Genomic DNA, 16,100 nt, shown 5'->3' with positions numbered 1-16,100 from the left:
CTTTTGTCTCTCTTCAAAACTGTTCTCTTCTCCAACTCCTTCAAACTGCTCTTTGCTCCAACCAAATCTTCCTGCTCCAACTCCCACACTGTCTGACTAAAGCAGGGGGTTTTATCACATGACTGACTGCTGGTGCTCTAATTGGCTTCAGGTGCTTTAGTTAATCTATAGCAAACCTTCCTCGCCTTGCAGGGAATAAGGCTTCCTGCTAACACTCTTCTGCTGCCCTCTGGCCATGCTGTATCACACTTGCTACATGCATAGCGTGGTCAACTGTCCTACCATGGTGGACGGAATAAGGCTGCCTTGCCCAGAAACCTTCTGCAAAGGCTTTTGGAGTACCTCCAGGAGAGCTTCATGGAGATGTCCCTGGAGGATTTCCGCTCCATCCCCAGACATGTTAACAAACTTTTCCAATAACTGTAGTGGCCGCGAATGCATCCCAAGTCCTCAGGGCAAATCAATCATTAAAAAAAACTTGCTTTTAAACCATGTTTTATATTTACAAAGGTACACTTACCAGAGGTCGCTTCCGTGGCTTCATTGTCTAGGCTACTGGCTTGGGAGGGCTGGGAGGGTAATTCCATCTGGATGAGAAAAAGCTCCTGGCTGTTGGGGAGAACGGAGTGCTGTGTGCTCTCTGCAAGCTCGTCCTCCTCTTCCTCTTCTTCATCTTCTCCATCTGCAGAATCCTCAGCCATGGCTGAGATTACCACCCCCACCTTGGAATCCACGGACAGGGGTGGTGTAGTGGTGGCGGACCCCCCTAGAATTGCATGCAGCTCAGCGTAGAAGTGGCACGTTTTCGGCCCTATCCCGGACCTTCCGTTTTCTTCTTTGGTTTTCTGGTAGGCTTGTCTGAGCTCCTTAACTTTCACTCTGCACTGCACTGAGTCCCTGGCGTGGCCTTTCTCCATCATGGCCTTGGAAATTTTTTCAAATGTTTTTTTCATTTCGTCTTTTGGAACGGAGTTCTGTTAGTACAGAATCCTCTCCCCATATAGTGATCAGATCCAGTACCTCCCATGCGGTCCATGCTGGAGCTCTTTTTCAATTCTCAGGAGAATGTATTGTTACCTGTGCTGATGAGCTCTGCGTGGTCACCTGTGCTGGTGAGCTCTCCACACTGGCCAAACAGGAAATGAAATTCAAAAGTTGGCGGGGCTTTTCCTGTCTACCTGGCCAGTACATCTGAGTTCAGATTGCTGTCCAGAGCGGTCACAATGGTGCACTGTGGGATACCGCCCAGAGGCCAATACCGTCAATTTGCGGCCACATTAACCCTAATCCGATATGGTAATAACGATTTCAGCGCTACTCCTCTCGTTGGGGAGGAGTACAGAAACCGGTTTAAAGAACCCTTTATATCGATATAAAGGGCCTCGTTGTGTGAACGGGTGCAGCGTTAAATCGGTTTAACGCTGCTAAAATCGGTATAAACGCGTAGTGTAGACCAGGCCTTAGTTTCACTATGTGTAAAGTGGGAATAATGATACTCAACCTCCTTTGCAAAGTGTTTTCATCTCTATGGATGAGAAGCACTATATAAGAGCTAGATATCATTATCAAACAAATGGTATTTAGCAGATCCAGGGATAGGGCTCTGCCTCTAAATCCTTGTAGAGCAGGAGTGGCCAATCTGTTGCTCCAGAGCCACATGTGGCTCTTCAGAAGTTAATATACGGCTCCTTGTGTAGGCACTGACTCCGGGGCTGGAGCTATAGGCAGGGTGTGCTCACTGCTCAACCCCTGGATCTGCCACAAGCTAGGCTCTGCCCCCACTCCACCCCTTCCAACCCCTCCCCTGAGGTTGCAGTGCTCTTGCTTCTCCTTCCTTCCAAAGCCTCCTGCACACCATGAAACAGCTGATCGGGAGGTGCAGGGAGGGAGGGAGAGGCGCTGATCAGCGTGGCTGCCGGTGGGTGGGAGGAGCTGGGAGCGGGGTGGGGCAGCTGGTGGGGAGCTGCTGATGTATTACTGTGGCTCTTTGGCAATGTACATTGTTAAACTCTGGCTCCTTCTCAGGCTCAGGTTGGCCACCCCTGTTGTACAGCATACACTTCATCCCTGCTAAAATTCATGCTGTTAATCCAGATTTCCCTCTGTGTTTTGAACTCTGAAGCTCCCTTGATCACATTTACACAGACACTCCTCCTAAATACTAGTATGAACGTTAGGGCCGATATCTGTCTTTTGAGCTGTATCACATTGCTGATGTAGCTATCACTGCAATACCTAGGTATCATATGTGAATTTATCTGTGCCCCATCAAAAGTTTCCTCTCTTGAACATTCCCCCTGTTGGCCAATATCATGGTGTATGTGGGCATTTAAAAATGGCTATCAAAAAATGAATCACATGGAAATAGAAACCTGGCCCTCTTCTCCTCTCTGTGGATGATCCGGCTCAATGCACCAGGCGGTTAATGGTAATAAACATTGCATCTGTGTAGGAATAATGAATATCTCAGCCCTGGTCTATGCTACAAGTTTAGGTTGAATTTAGCAGTGTTAGACTGATTTAACCCTGCACCCGTCCACACGATGAAGCCATTTTTGTTGATTTAAAGGGGTCTTAAAATCGATTTCTGTACTCCTCGCTAACGAGGGGATTAGCACTGAAATCAACCCTGCTGGGTCGAATTTGGGGTGGTGTGGACACAATTCGATGGTATTGGCCTCCGGGAGCTATCCCAAGAGTGCTCCATTGTGACCGCTCTGGACAGCACTCTCAACTCTGGCCAGCACTGGCCAGGTAGACAGGAAAAGCCCAGTGAACTTTTGAATTTCATTTCCTGTTTGGCCAGCATAGCAAGCTGATCAGTACAGGTGACCATGGAGTCCCAGGATCACAAAAGAGCTCCAGCATGGACCAAACGGGAGGTACTGCATCTGATCGCTGTATGGGTCGATGAATTCGTTTTATCTGAACTCCGTTCCAAAAAACGAAATGCTGGAATATTTGAAAAAATCTCCAAGGGCATGAAGGACAGAGGTTATAACAGGGAACTGCAGCAGCGCCACGTGAAGCCTACCAAAGAACCAGAGAGGCAACAGCTGCTCCAGGTCAGAGCCCCAGACATGCCACTTCTATGATGAGCTGCATGCCATTCTAGGGGGTGCCCCTACAACTACCCCACCCCTGTGCTTCCTTCCTCCCCCACCCCTCCTGGGCTACCTTGGCAGTTATCCCCCCATTTGTGTGACGAATTAATAAAGAATGCATGAATTTGAAACAACAATGACTTTATCTGCAAGCAGAGATCAAAGGGTGGGAGGGGAGGGCGGTTGGCTTACAGGGAAGTAGAGTGAACCAAAGGGGCAGGTTTTCATCAAGGAGAAACAAACAGAACTTTCACACCGTAGCCCGGCCAGTCATGAAATTGGTTTTCAAAGCTTCTCTGATGCGCAGCGTGCCCTGCTGTGCTCTTCTAACTGCCCTGGTGTCTGGCTGTGCATAATCCGTGGCCAGGCGATTTGCCTCAACCTCTCATCCTGCCATAAACATCTCCCTCTTACTCTCACAGATATTGTGGAGCACACAGCAAGCAGTAATAATGATGGGAATATTGGTTTCGCTGAGGTCTAACCGAGTCAGTAAACTGCACCAGCGATCTTTTAAACATCCAAAGGCAAATTCTACCACCATTATGCACTTGCTCAGCCTATAGTTGAACTGCTCCTTACTACTGCCCAGGCTTCATGAGCCATGGGAGCAAGGAATAGGCTGGAGTAGGTGCGACCGTGCGGTGCTGCTGGCTGGGAGAGCAGCCTGAGGCAGAAGCCTCCAGCTGACATGATATTCCAGGCAGGACTGTAAAAGCAGCAAAGAATCCTGTGGCACCTTATAGACTAACAGATGTTTTGGAGCATGAACATGCATCTGACGAAGTGGGTATTCACCCACGAAAGCTCAATGCCCCAAAACATCTGTTAGTCTATAAGGTGTCACAGGATTCTTTGCTGCTTTTACAGATCCAGACTAACACGGCTACCCCTCTGATACCAGGCAGGACTGAATCTCCATTAGACAAAACTTAAAGAAGAGAATGACCTGGAGTCATTCCTGTTTTTGTCCAGGCACCCCTGACTGACCCCACTGAGGCCGGTCAGGAGCACCCACGTCTGCCCAGGTGCCCCCGACCAACCTAACCGAGGTTGGCCAGGAGCACCCATGGGACGATGATGACGGCTAGCAGTCCTATTGTACCATCTGCCATCTGCAAGGCAAGGCAAGGGGTTGCTGCTGTGTAGCACTGCAGTACTGAGTCTGCCAGCAGCACCCAGGAGATATACGGTGACAGTGAGCTGAGCGGGCTCCATGCTTGCCATGGTATGTTGTCTGCAAGGGTAACCCAGGAAAAAAAGGCAAGAAATGATTATTTTGCTGTTGCTTTCATGGCTGGGGGTGGGGTGGGGCCTGACAACATGTACCCAGAACCACCCACGATAATGTTTTTGCCCCATCAGGCATTGGGAGCTCAACCCAGCATTCCAGTGGGCGGCAGAGACTGTGGGAACCATGGGATAGTTACCACAGTGCAATGCTCCGAAAGTCGATGCTAGCCTCGGTACTGTGGATGCACTCCGCCGACTTAATGCACTTAGTGGAGACACACACAAATGACTGTATCAAATCAATTTCTAAAATATTGATTTCTATTACATTGACCTAATTTTGTAGTGTAGACACACCCTCAGATATGTACAGTAACTAAGTGAAGTTATTCTGTGGACTCTCAAAAAAGGAGATTTCCTATGTTTTTTTTTTATTTTACTTGTTGTTATTCTGCTTATGTCTGGTTAAATCATTCTTGTCCAGCCTACACAGAAATCCTGAATCAACCTGAAGACATTGATTTGGTTGGGTTTTCTAATTGCTGAGCTGTCTCTCATCAGTGTTTTTAGCAAACTGTCATTATGGGCCTAATCCAAAACCAGCTGAAATAAATGGCTGGACTCCCATTTATTTTAATTGGCTATAGATCAGGCATCTGATGTACATCCCCTTTACTTGCGCCTGTGCTCCTAAGGCAATGGTATGTACTCTCAGCTTTGGGCTAGGCAAGTTGTACTGTTGTCTCTTGTTACCTCTGTAAAATGTGAAACATAAGTAGCAGGGACAATTTAATCTCTACTAAATTATTTTAAAATACTGCCCTCCACAGAGGTAAGAGAGATTGCTACTGAGCTTCCAGCTCCTGCTTTAATAATCTTTTGAAAGGGAAACACAGCCTTTTTTTCCCCCCTGAAAATCCAATTTGTGCTAGTCTGATGGTGCAAAGGGGAATTAAAGGCCCTAAGTGAGGAGCTGAGGATATGAACAGGCCATAGGTATGTCTAGGGCAGCAGTGCCAACATGATGTGTGTGTCGGGGGGAAGGGGATATTGTTGGAATGTCCTGTGATGTGGTGATTTCTGCTGGCAAACAGTCCCTAAGTGGCCAATGCAGCTTAGAGTTGCCCTAAGGTCTTTAGGTTCTGACTGAGCTGGTTACTTAAGCATGTGCCTAACAGAAGACAAAAGTACTACCTGCATGCTTAAAATTGGATATATGCTTAAGTGTCTTGCTAAATTAGGGAGTGAGTTGGTTTGGCCAGATAGACCTTGTCGGCTCTGGGTAGCTAGGTATTCTGAAGTCTACTAGCAATTTCAGAGTCACACAAGATAGTAAAGGTTGGAAAATTCTTCCCTAATCTGAGAGAATTTAAAAAAAATCTCCTTCTTGATTTTAAATGTTTGGGATCAGATATTTTGTGTAAATTCTGGGCAAGTACCTCATCAGATTTATTGCCTTTTAAAAATTGGCTACATTTATGTTCATTCCTATTTACCTCAATAGCGTCAACTTTCTCTCAGAATTTAATAAAATTTGCAGTAAGGGCAGAGTCTGCCAGGTGCTGTTTGAACATAAGAATGGCCATACTGGGTCAGACCAAAGATCCATCTAGCCCAGTATCCTGTCTTCCAACAGTGGCCAATGCCAGGTGCCCCAGAGGGAGTAAACAGAACAGGTAATGATCAAGTGATCCATCCCTTGTCATGTCGCCCATTCCCAGCTTCTGGCAAACAGAGGCTAGGGACACCATCTCTGCTCATCCTGGCTAATAGCCATTGATGGATCTATCCTCCATGAATGTATCTAGTTCTTTTTTGAGCTCTGTTTTACTCTTGGCCTTCACAACATCCTCTAGCAAAGCATTTCACAGTTTGACTGTGTGTTGTGTGAAGAAAATACTTCCTTTTATTTGTTTTAAACCTTCTGCCTATTAATTTCATTTGGTGACCCCTAGTTCTTGTGTTATCAGAAGGAGTAAATAACACTTTCTTATGCACTTTCTCCACATCAGTCATGATCTAAGTTCCCTGTGAACTGCGCAGCCACATGGCTGAGCAGCAGCCTATTTAGCACCATGCAGGTGCTCAAGGAACCCGCCCGGGGACCTGCCATGGCTGGGGAAGGGGTATCCCTTCCCCAGCCCCCATGAGCCTGTCCCCCAACCTTCCATGGCTGGGGTGCCCCTCCTCCGGCCCCAACTCTGCAGCGGGTCAGCCCCAAGTACAGCCACAGCGACCCAGCCCCAGTGGCAGATGGGTCACCTGGACCTGCTGGAGTGGGGCAGCGTGGCTTGGGCCGGCCCCAGGCATAGCTGAAGCAGCCTGGCCCCAGGTGTGGCCGGGGCGGCCCTCCCCCAGGCCAGATCTCCTGGGACCAGGGAAGGGGGGGTCTATTCTGCATCCCCAACCCCAGAGCTGCTGTGGCAGTGAGAGGCATCTCTCCCCCCCAGCCCAGGTGTTGCTGCTGTGGGGAGAGAGAGCTGGGCGGAGTCCTCTCCACACCATAGCCCCTGAGCACCCTCCTGCACCTCAAACCTCTCATCCCCAGCCCCACCCCAGAGACCTCACTCTCTGCACCTCAATCCTCTGCATCCGACGAAGTGGGTATTCACCCACGAAAGCTCATACTCCAAAACATGTTAGTCTATAAGGTGTCACAGGACTCTTTGCTGCTTTTAGAGATTACTGAGCACTTAATGAGAGGGTTGCAATCATTCCACACCATGAAAAACATTTCGAATACTGAATAAATAAGAGGAAATGGATCTGCTCATGGTCATTCCACTAGCACATTCCTAATAGGATAAATTCATCAGATCACTAATTTGGTATAAATTATTTTCTCAGCTCTATCTAAATGACTAAGAACCTCTTTTTAAACCAATCAGCTTAAACACATATGGAAATAAGTTTACCCCACACACCACCTTCAGTAGACTACCAGGGCCTACATCTGGAGTGCTGTTCGTTTGGATGAAGTCAGCCATAAATTTTTTTGAAAGCTGTCACAAGTGGGTCCTGTTTAGGCAGGCTGAACATTTTTTGTTAAAACTTTTTTCCCACAGAGAACTGATTATTGAGCAAACACATTTTTTGTGAAAGTGTCTGCTTTCTGAGGAAAATTTTGATCTCTTGTTAAAAAACTCAAAGCTTTTGGCTTTCAGCTGAAAACTGAAATACTTCATCTGAAAGCCAAATATTTTGGCTAAAAATTTAAAGTTCAAAATGGCACACTGTGCTTCATGGGGGTTGTCATTTGGGTGTCTTATGCGCCTATTGTTTCTTGTGGCTTGGTCTCTCTTCATCTCCTTTTTAGGAAGTCTTCATGGACCCACATCTGCTCTTTTCCCATGGCTTTCCATTGATTTTAGAGGAGCAACTACTCACTTACAATGGTGTGAATGAGAGGTGGATCAGGAAGGACCAATATTTGTTCATTCTTGTCTGTTCTCCTTAATATCAAGTCATCTAGATTAAAAAAAAAATACATGCCTTGCTATTTGTACATGGGGAATATTTCCCCCCATGTTGTATAAATTAAAATGTAACTTGAAATGATTCTGTCCTCACCAAAGTCTGTACTCCTCCTCCACATCCAACCCTAGGCTCTCATTATATCAGCCCTATTTCTTCTGTACCCACAGAGATACCAGTCTTAATGCCACTTCTTTCACAATGGTCTTTGTGTTGTTTTTATGCACTGCCCCTGTAATTGTATGTGTGGGTTTTCAGAAGCATATCAGGGAGCTGAGTTCCCTTAGCTGCTTTAGAAACTGCACACTCCTGTACTGCCCTCTCAGTTTCTTTCTTTCAAGACATCACCACCGTTTCATTCTAATACCTCTTAAGGCTCACTTCTGCAGTGCCCCAACAGTGTCATTAACTATTACATTTTTAAATCTCTGTACTTGTTATTGAGCCAATAAAAAAGGAGCATGTCTCAACAGAGTCTAACAATGTATAACAATATATAAGTGTTAGCAGGGGTAGGGTCTTAGACTAAACTTTTTGCGACAGGGACGTTGCTTTCTTTTTGTTCTTTACAGCATCAGCGCACTTTTTGGTTCTGTAAACAATAAAATATTATGCGGATGAATTATTAAATCAAACAGGAATTATGTTAAAAATACAAGAAATTATTTTTTGTGATTCAGTTTATTGACAGTGACCAACCCATGTCATGCTTTGAAAACCCATAACCAATGCTACATGTTTTCATTCATTCATCCTGCCTGCCAAGTGCTGAAGTCATACAAATGTCTCAGATTCATCCGAGCTACAATTTCTCACAGTGGGATTACCACATAAACTGGTTCAATCATACTGTGGAGCTTTAGTGTGGCCTTCTCTCTTACCACTCTGGCTGCAATTAAATCTGCAAGCAGTGCATTTTTAATACAATGTTTGCTTTGCTAGAAGTGTGTATTCTAATAAACAAGCTCCTCTTATTTTTATAGATGTCCTTCCACCCAAATACAAAATGGCAGCAAAATCCTTTCTCTGTCGCTTAGTCTGCGCTAATCTTAATCCTACTTTATTCAAAACCTTGAAACTGAACAATTATTTATATGAGATGAAAAGATGTTTAAAACATGACTCAAGTGTCTTCAGAACACTGAATAATAATTTCCAAAAATTAGGAAAGACCTAAAGAAAGTGAGAAATCTGAGAGAAAGTAAGAGCAACTGAACTTCTAAGAGAAAAGATTTTATGAATAAATATATCCCACTTAGTTTCTTTGCTTGTAATGTTAGTTCTTCTTTCAAAGACTTTGTGAACAAGATTTAAATAAGATGTACTAAAATGTAAGAATATCAAATGTCTTTGAATATTTAAAGAAGAATTAATCTAGCTTTTCCTTTGGACCGGAATTCCAGGCATACGGGAAAACTATGGGGAGGAGTTGTTTTTGTTTATTTTGTTTTTAATCTTTAGGAAAATTGTAGTGCTCAAAAATATTATGCTGTCATGGGGACTAACAAACAGAACAAGACATGGCTTAGGCTGGCACCGAGCCTACTGAACCTACCTAGACAGCTTTGCACTGCAGTCCTGTCCTATTACCCTATAAGCCAGGGGTGGGCAAACTTTTTGGCCTGAGGGCTACATCTGGGTATGAAAATTGCATAATGGGCCATGAATGATCACAAAATTGGGGGCTGAGGTGTGGGAGGGGGTGAGAGCTCCGGCTGGGGGTGCGGGCTCTGGGGCGGGGCTGTAGATGAGGGGTTGGGGGTGCAGGAGGGTGATCCAGGCTGGGATCAAGGGGTTCAGAGGGCGGGAGGGGGATCAGGGCTGGGGCACGGGGTTGGGGCGCAGGAAGGGGTAAGGGGTGCAGGCTCTGGGCAGTGCTTCACTCAAGCAGCTCCCAGAAGCAGGGGCATGTCCCCCCTCCAATTCCTACGCAGAGGCATGGCCAGTCAGTTCTGTGCGCTGCCCCATCCAGAGGCGCCGCCCCCGCAGTTTCCATTGGCCAGGAACCTCTGCATAGGAGCTGGAGCAGGGACATGCCGCTGCTTCCAGGAGCTGTGCAGAGCAGGGCAAGCCCTCAACCCCATTCTCCGGCAGGAGCTTGAGGGCCAGATTAAAACTTCTGGAGGGCCAGATGCGGCCCCCGGGCCGTGGTTTGCCCGCCCCTGCTATAAGCTCATCATGCCTAATTGTCTCAAACTCTGAAGTGGTTTTGTATGATGGACAAACATCCAACAGAGAATAGATGGAGACTACTCAATTAATTTCACTTGTATCTAAAAGCAACATTGAATTTGAGTCCCAAATCTAAAAGGCTAATGCACTGGCCTGTTGTAGTACCTATATACTTCCTTTTCCCCAAGATAACTGTTTGTTTTTCTTTATGAAGACATTTCAGATACAATAATCACAGCAGGAACCAAGCAAGTAAAGATACATGATGGAAAAACCAATACAAAGACTCTGGGCCAGATCCTCAGATAGTATATATCAAGGTAGCTCTATTGATTTCAGTTGAGCTATGCTAGTTTATACTACCAAAGGTTTTGACCTAGAGAATTCCTCATAAAAAAGATACTGTATACCCAAAACACTGGAAAATTTCCAGAAAATCCTTTTGCTCTTAAAATAGGATAGTTATCAGTATATTTATATGAACATGACTGAATGTTAAATTCAGTATCTTTAAGAAGATACATGACTGATTTCAAACCATGCCACTTGCCTACCTGTTTTACCTACCGGACTGGGATTCTACTCTTTGGAAGGGCAAAAGCTACTTTTATTCTCCACCACTGAGAAGAACTCTAAGGTTCAGATTCTTAAAGATATTTGGGCACCTAACTCTCATTGAGGATCTGGGCCTAAATCCAAATTACCTGTTTTCTTTGTTGGCTCCCGAAGTTCTATCACTTAGTCTTAGATAGCCAGATGCACATGTTGTAATAATTAGCAGGGCCTTAAAAAAACTAAAATAAAAAGCAACCATCTAAAACAGAACCTTCTCACCATGGCCAAAGGAGACATACTCCTCTCAGTACTGCCATGTTTTCTTGTGGGACCTCACAAGAAAGTGTTACTATCAGAGTTTTTGAGAGAAAAATAACAAATCGATCTTTTCCCAAGGCCAACTTACATGCTTGTCATAGTAGACAAGACTACCCAGTTAATCACCAGGCTGAATATGGGAAGAAGGCATCACAGCCTGGATGTAGCAGGGTGCTTACCCTGCTCCTGCCCTGAAGGGCTTAAAACAGCACAGGAGAGGGCTGTGGCTGGGGCAAGAAGCCTGGGCTGATTAGGGAGGGTAGGCTCAGCTGTGGTCATGCCCTAATCAGGCCCAGCTGGCCCCTATAAAGACACAAGGTACCTGAGTGAAGCAGGGCTGGGGAAAGGCAGAGGAGCTGGGGAGCTCCAGCCTGGAAAGCCCCAGGCTGCGGTCTAGCATTGGGCTAAAAGGTACTGGGGGTTGCAGAGGGCAGCCCAGGGGTAGGCCAAGGCAGCAGGTCCAAACCCTCCTTGCCAGTGATGAGTAGGCTGATACTGCAGTGTGCCCCAGGGTATGGGGCTAGACAATGACTGGCAGTAGCCTTATACTGAGGTGAGGTGGGGATAGAGGGTGGGGGTTTCCCAGGGAGGGGAGACCCTGACAGAAAGGGGTTACTGCCAGGGGGCAGCACCCCAGGTAAAAGGGTACCGGAGTCCAGGGGGGGACACGGGGGCCAAGAGGACAGGTGGATCACCGGCCTGCAGAGGGTGCTCCTGGCTGGAAGTGAGCTAATTCCCAAGGACAACCAGCAGGAGGTGCTGCTGGGTGAGTTTGCATGTCTACACTGGATATGTGTAATTCACTGGTGTGTGTGATGACCTTTGACCTCTGTCTGAACAGCGGGTCACACATTGTGATTTCCAGGACAGCTTGTGAAATAAATTAGGCTTGTGCTACCATCAAACTAATCCTTAATTTATGTCTCAAATCTATTAATATAACATTTTAGCCCTTAATTTAATTCTTTACATTTACCAGAATTCAGAAATATCTGCTTACACACTGAGTAAGGTGCTTTTGAAGGCAGTCAGATTACACTCTTTTGCCTCATCAAATTACTTCTGGGTTTTTGTACTCTCAATCCCTGCCCCAAGGCCCCAGTTCAGCAAAGCAAGTAAGCATGTGTTTAAGAGCCAGATTTTTCGATATGTAGGTGCCTAACACTCATTGATTTCAGTGGGAGTTGGGCACCTAAATACCTTTCAATAATCTGTCCCTGAGTCTAATTTACATCAGTGGGAGTAAAACACATGCTTAAGAGCTTTGCTGAACTGGGGCCTAAATCATTGTCATGGAGTTAATTACTTGAGTGCATTTCTTTGCTGCAATGTGAAAGCTAACAAACAGTGCACTAAGTTGAGGCAACATTTAGAGCTAAATCAATACCTGTCTCAAAGTACTAGTCCTCTATCATCATGACGTTCAATGACATCAATGTCCTTGCTGCAGCATTCACTTCCCATTCAATAATCTATCACCCTCGGTCGGGGTTGCTTTTGCAGGGTTTCATGGGTTCAGCTGCAGCCAGAGAAATCATGAAACCATGGGTGCCACTAGAGGCAAACAGTCACTGCTCCTGGCTCAGTGTGGAGGAGGGGCCTCGAGCAGTGTGTGTGTTGGAGAGTGAATTTGCCCCACGCTCACCCCACAGTGGCAGTCCCTGTCCCACAGGGCAGGGCCTGGCTCCCTGCTCTGGGCATTGTGACTGGGCTAGTCTGGGGCAGGATAACGGATGCTGTGCTAGAGTGGAGGGTGCTGCTGCAGGTGGTCGGTGTCCCTGGGACAGTTTAATATAGGTCAGGGCACCCATTGAATTGTGAGGCCACATCTGCCCCTGCCTTTGGCCGTCACATTCTAAGAAGATTGCAATACAGAACCTGAACTCCAGCCTTCCAACACTAGTGTTAATAATCTAATGACACTTTCAGTCGGTGAAATTACCATCTCAGTATCTTCACATACAGCAGAGGGAAGAATGATGTCAAGTTGATTACTTGCTCTGTGGAAGTTGATTACATACAAACAAACTACTCTATATTAGCACTGACTTTCTAAAAATCAGATCAGCAGTGCACACAGGCTACTAAACAAACTATATGCCAATGTTATTGAAATTGACACCACCGAGTCATTTAATTAGAATAAGCATAATATCTTAAAGGTCAAGGGTAAGGTTGGGTGCTGCACTGTGATTTTCAGTTCCTTGATCCTTTTTTGTAACATTTGCTATGTATGATTGTTACATTTGCAAAAACTGTACGAATAAGACACGTTCCGCTGTATATAATATACAACTATATAGCTCTACAACGTGTGAGCCAGACTTTCCAAGGAACTCAGCACTCAAATTGAGGCCCAATTTTCATAAATACATATCACACAGCAGCTCCCTTAATGTGTTTTGTGAAAATAATACACTGCTTGTGATGGGGTGTACAAACCTGGCAGTGATAGGGTTAACAGGAGCTTGAGGGCTTGATTAGCACACCTGGAGGGACATGGAGGGTGTGTTAGGCACAATTCTTTAGTAGACTCAGCTGGGGAGGAGATGGTCTTCAGAAAGAGGTACCCAGAGCAGTGAAGGGGAGAGACCTAGGAGGTCCAGGGGGAGAGCAGGCCTTAGGATTCCTCACCTAAGAAGGGAGTTCTGATGAACGGACAGAGCAGGAGAAGCAGTAAAAAGCTATAGAAGCGTAATGTGCTCCTGTGCCTTTGACAAAGGGGCCAGATCCCAGAAAGCCAGCCCTGTGGATCTGGATCATTGTTCCAGTTGAGGGGCAGGAAGCTGGGGAGACTGCCTCTACTCCAGAGAGATCTCTGCCTGCCTCATACAACAGCTCTGATTGGCTGCCCTTCCTCATCGCCCCATCCACAGTGGTGATTTTCCCTGTTGATGGATGTATTTTCTCTGTAGGAGGGTCTGAAAACCCTCAATTGGCTGGTCTGTGTCATGGGGAGTTTTTCAATTTAATTATTTGGTTTTTATAAGAGGGAAGATGCACCTGCAGTTACTGAGGTCCCTTGATTCCAACTTGTGTCATGTGACAGGGACACAAACTCGTAGTAACCTGAGCCATTTCCGATGAATAAGGCCAGGAAACAAACACCAGTCTGTTACCAGCCCTGCTATAGGTCGGACACTTACTAGACTTCCCTCTCCCTCCCATTCTTCAGTCTAATCCTCCCACCCAGTCTTTTCCCCTCCTTAACTCTCCCTCTTCTGTTTCCCACTCACTCATCCATCAATCATTAAATCTCAGTTACCTCCCACAACCTTGCTACCACCAAAATCAGATCCCGGTTGTGCCTCCATCCAGTTCCACAAGCTAGTTCTCACCACTGCTGCAGGGGATGTGAAAATATGCCTGAGTACTGATGAAGGCCAGGTCACTAGCTGCCTGCGTGTGGTGATAGATGGGGCTGAGATGCCATTTGTTTTGCCACTTACAGAAATTTATGTGGCCAGAGAGAGATCCTGGTGCATGGCAGGGCTGGCTTACGGACTCATGTAGACACAGGGTTTGCCAGGAGGTCTCATGCAGTGGGGGAAGCCTGGAAGGCAACACAGGACAAGCGTAGTAGTGGCTGGACTAAAGCTGGTTGGGAATTTTTCTACTAAACTATATTTTTTTTGTCAAAAAAAAATGCAGATTGGTTGAAACCAAAACTTTGTGGGGAAGAATCAGTTTGGATGAATTTATCAACTCAAAACATTTGGAAAATATGTTTAGAATTGTTGAACCATCTTGTTTGAGCTAAAAACTGGACTGTCTGGGTAAAACCCAGTTAGGTGGCAACACTACACGGGACAAGTGTTTTCTGCCTAGCCCTAGGTTGGACTTTGAATGTTGGACGAAGCAGTGCTTTATGCGCTCCTGGGAGGTGCTCAGACACCATGGTGATGAGTGCAGAATAAGAAGCTGAATCAACTATAAAGTGTGTGTGCCCAGTAGGAAAGGTTGGCATGTCTCAACTTTCAACATTTTCTAACCAGCTCTAGAGACTGGTGAAATTTTTTGAATTTTGACAAAATCTCAAAATTCAGGAAGGGGGGGGCAATTTGTTTTTTTGACACATTTTCCTCCTCCGCGCACACACCTCGTGTGTGCCCCTTACATTGCTGTAGCATAGTGCTTGGGCACCCTGCTGTCAATGTCATCAGCTCATCTGCGGGATAACTTGATCCGATGATCTGTCTGCAGTGTCACAGTTCTTTACAAAACTAATATGGACTTGGGACATGCCTTGAAAATGGGTCAGTCCCTATAGTCACACATCCTGACTGCAACTGACTTTGAGGCAGTGTTCTTGTTAAAAATCTTAGCTACCACTGAAAGGAGTGTGTTTCTGTAACCCACACACCTCCAGGGTGTGGTGTTCTGTCCCATCTAGTGGCACCAAGACCACTTAGAGACAGAGATTAATGAGTCTGCTCGACAGCCTTAGTAAAGGGTCATATGTCTTTTAACTCATGGAGTAGAGACTCATGCATTTAGCTCCAGAGGTTCCCAGGTTTGATCCTGCCCATCGATGGCCAGGTTCTGTCAGCATTACATTTCCAGACAGCTAATCGTCTCTCCCTTGTGTTAGACTCACCGGCATACCACACACAACTTTTATCTTCCCTTTATTTTATTTTGTGTTTGTACAGCACCCAGCACAATGGGGCCCTCATCCTACCTGAGATCTCTGGGTCCTTTAGGAGTATAACTGGGTGAACTTTTCTGGCCTGTGTTATGCAGGAAGTCAGACTATATGATATCATGATCCCTTCTGGCCTTAAACTCTGTGAATCTGTGTAGAAAATAATATATTTATTACAAGAAACTAACATCCTACTAGCTGAGTCATGAAGTTTCAAGAAGGTTAGTTGGTTTTCAGTCCCCCTTTTGGACTTTGTCCCACATCTGGGTCTTAAGAGATTGAAAGGTATACCTCTAATACCCAGTTACCTTCATGCCAGCACCTAGGGAAGGGGCTATTTTCATGCTTCCAACCCCAGAGTTCTCTATATTCCACAATGTGATGGGCCATCATCTTAGTTTTAACCTTCACAGGCTCCTTGTTCTATATGTTAGTGATTTCAAGGTTACGTTTTCTTATGTGTGTGTATGTATATGTACATACAAATCAAAGTACTCCAGTATTTTGTAGCACTGGTCCAAAACTCTGCATCTTACAGTTGTGTCACTGCAGCAATTGTTTGATTTATTTTATTTATTATTATGTGTCACTGATATTAT

This window comes from Gopherus evgoodei, chromosome 9, assembly GCF_007399415.2.
Source record: "Gopherus evgoodei ecotype Sinaloan lineage chromosome 9, rGopEvg1_v1.p, whole genome shotgun sequence".
Classification (NCBI taxonomy): domain Eukaryota; kingdom Metazoa; phylum Chordata; order Testudines; family Testudinidae; genus Gopherus; species Gopherus evgoodei.
Note: the sequence above shows the minus strand (reverse complement) of the source record.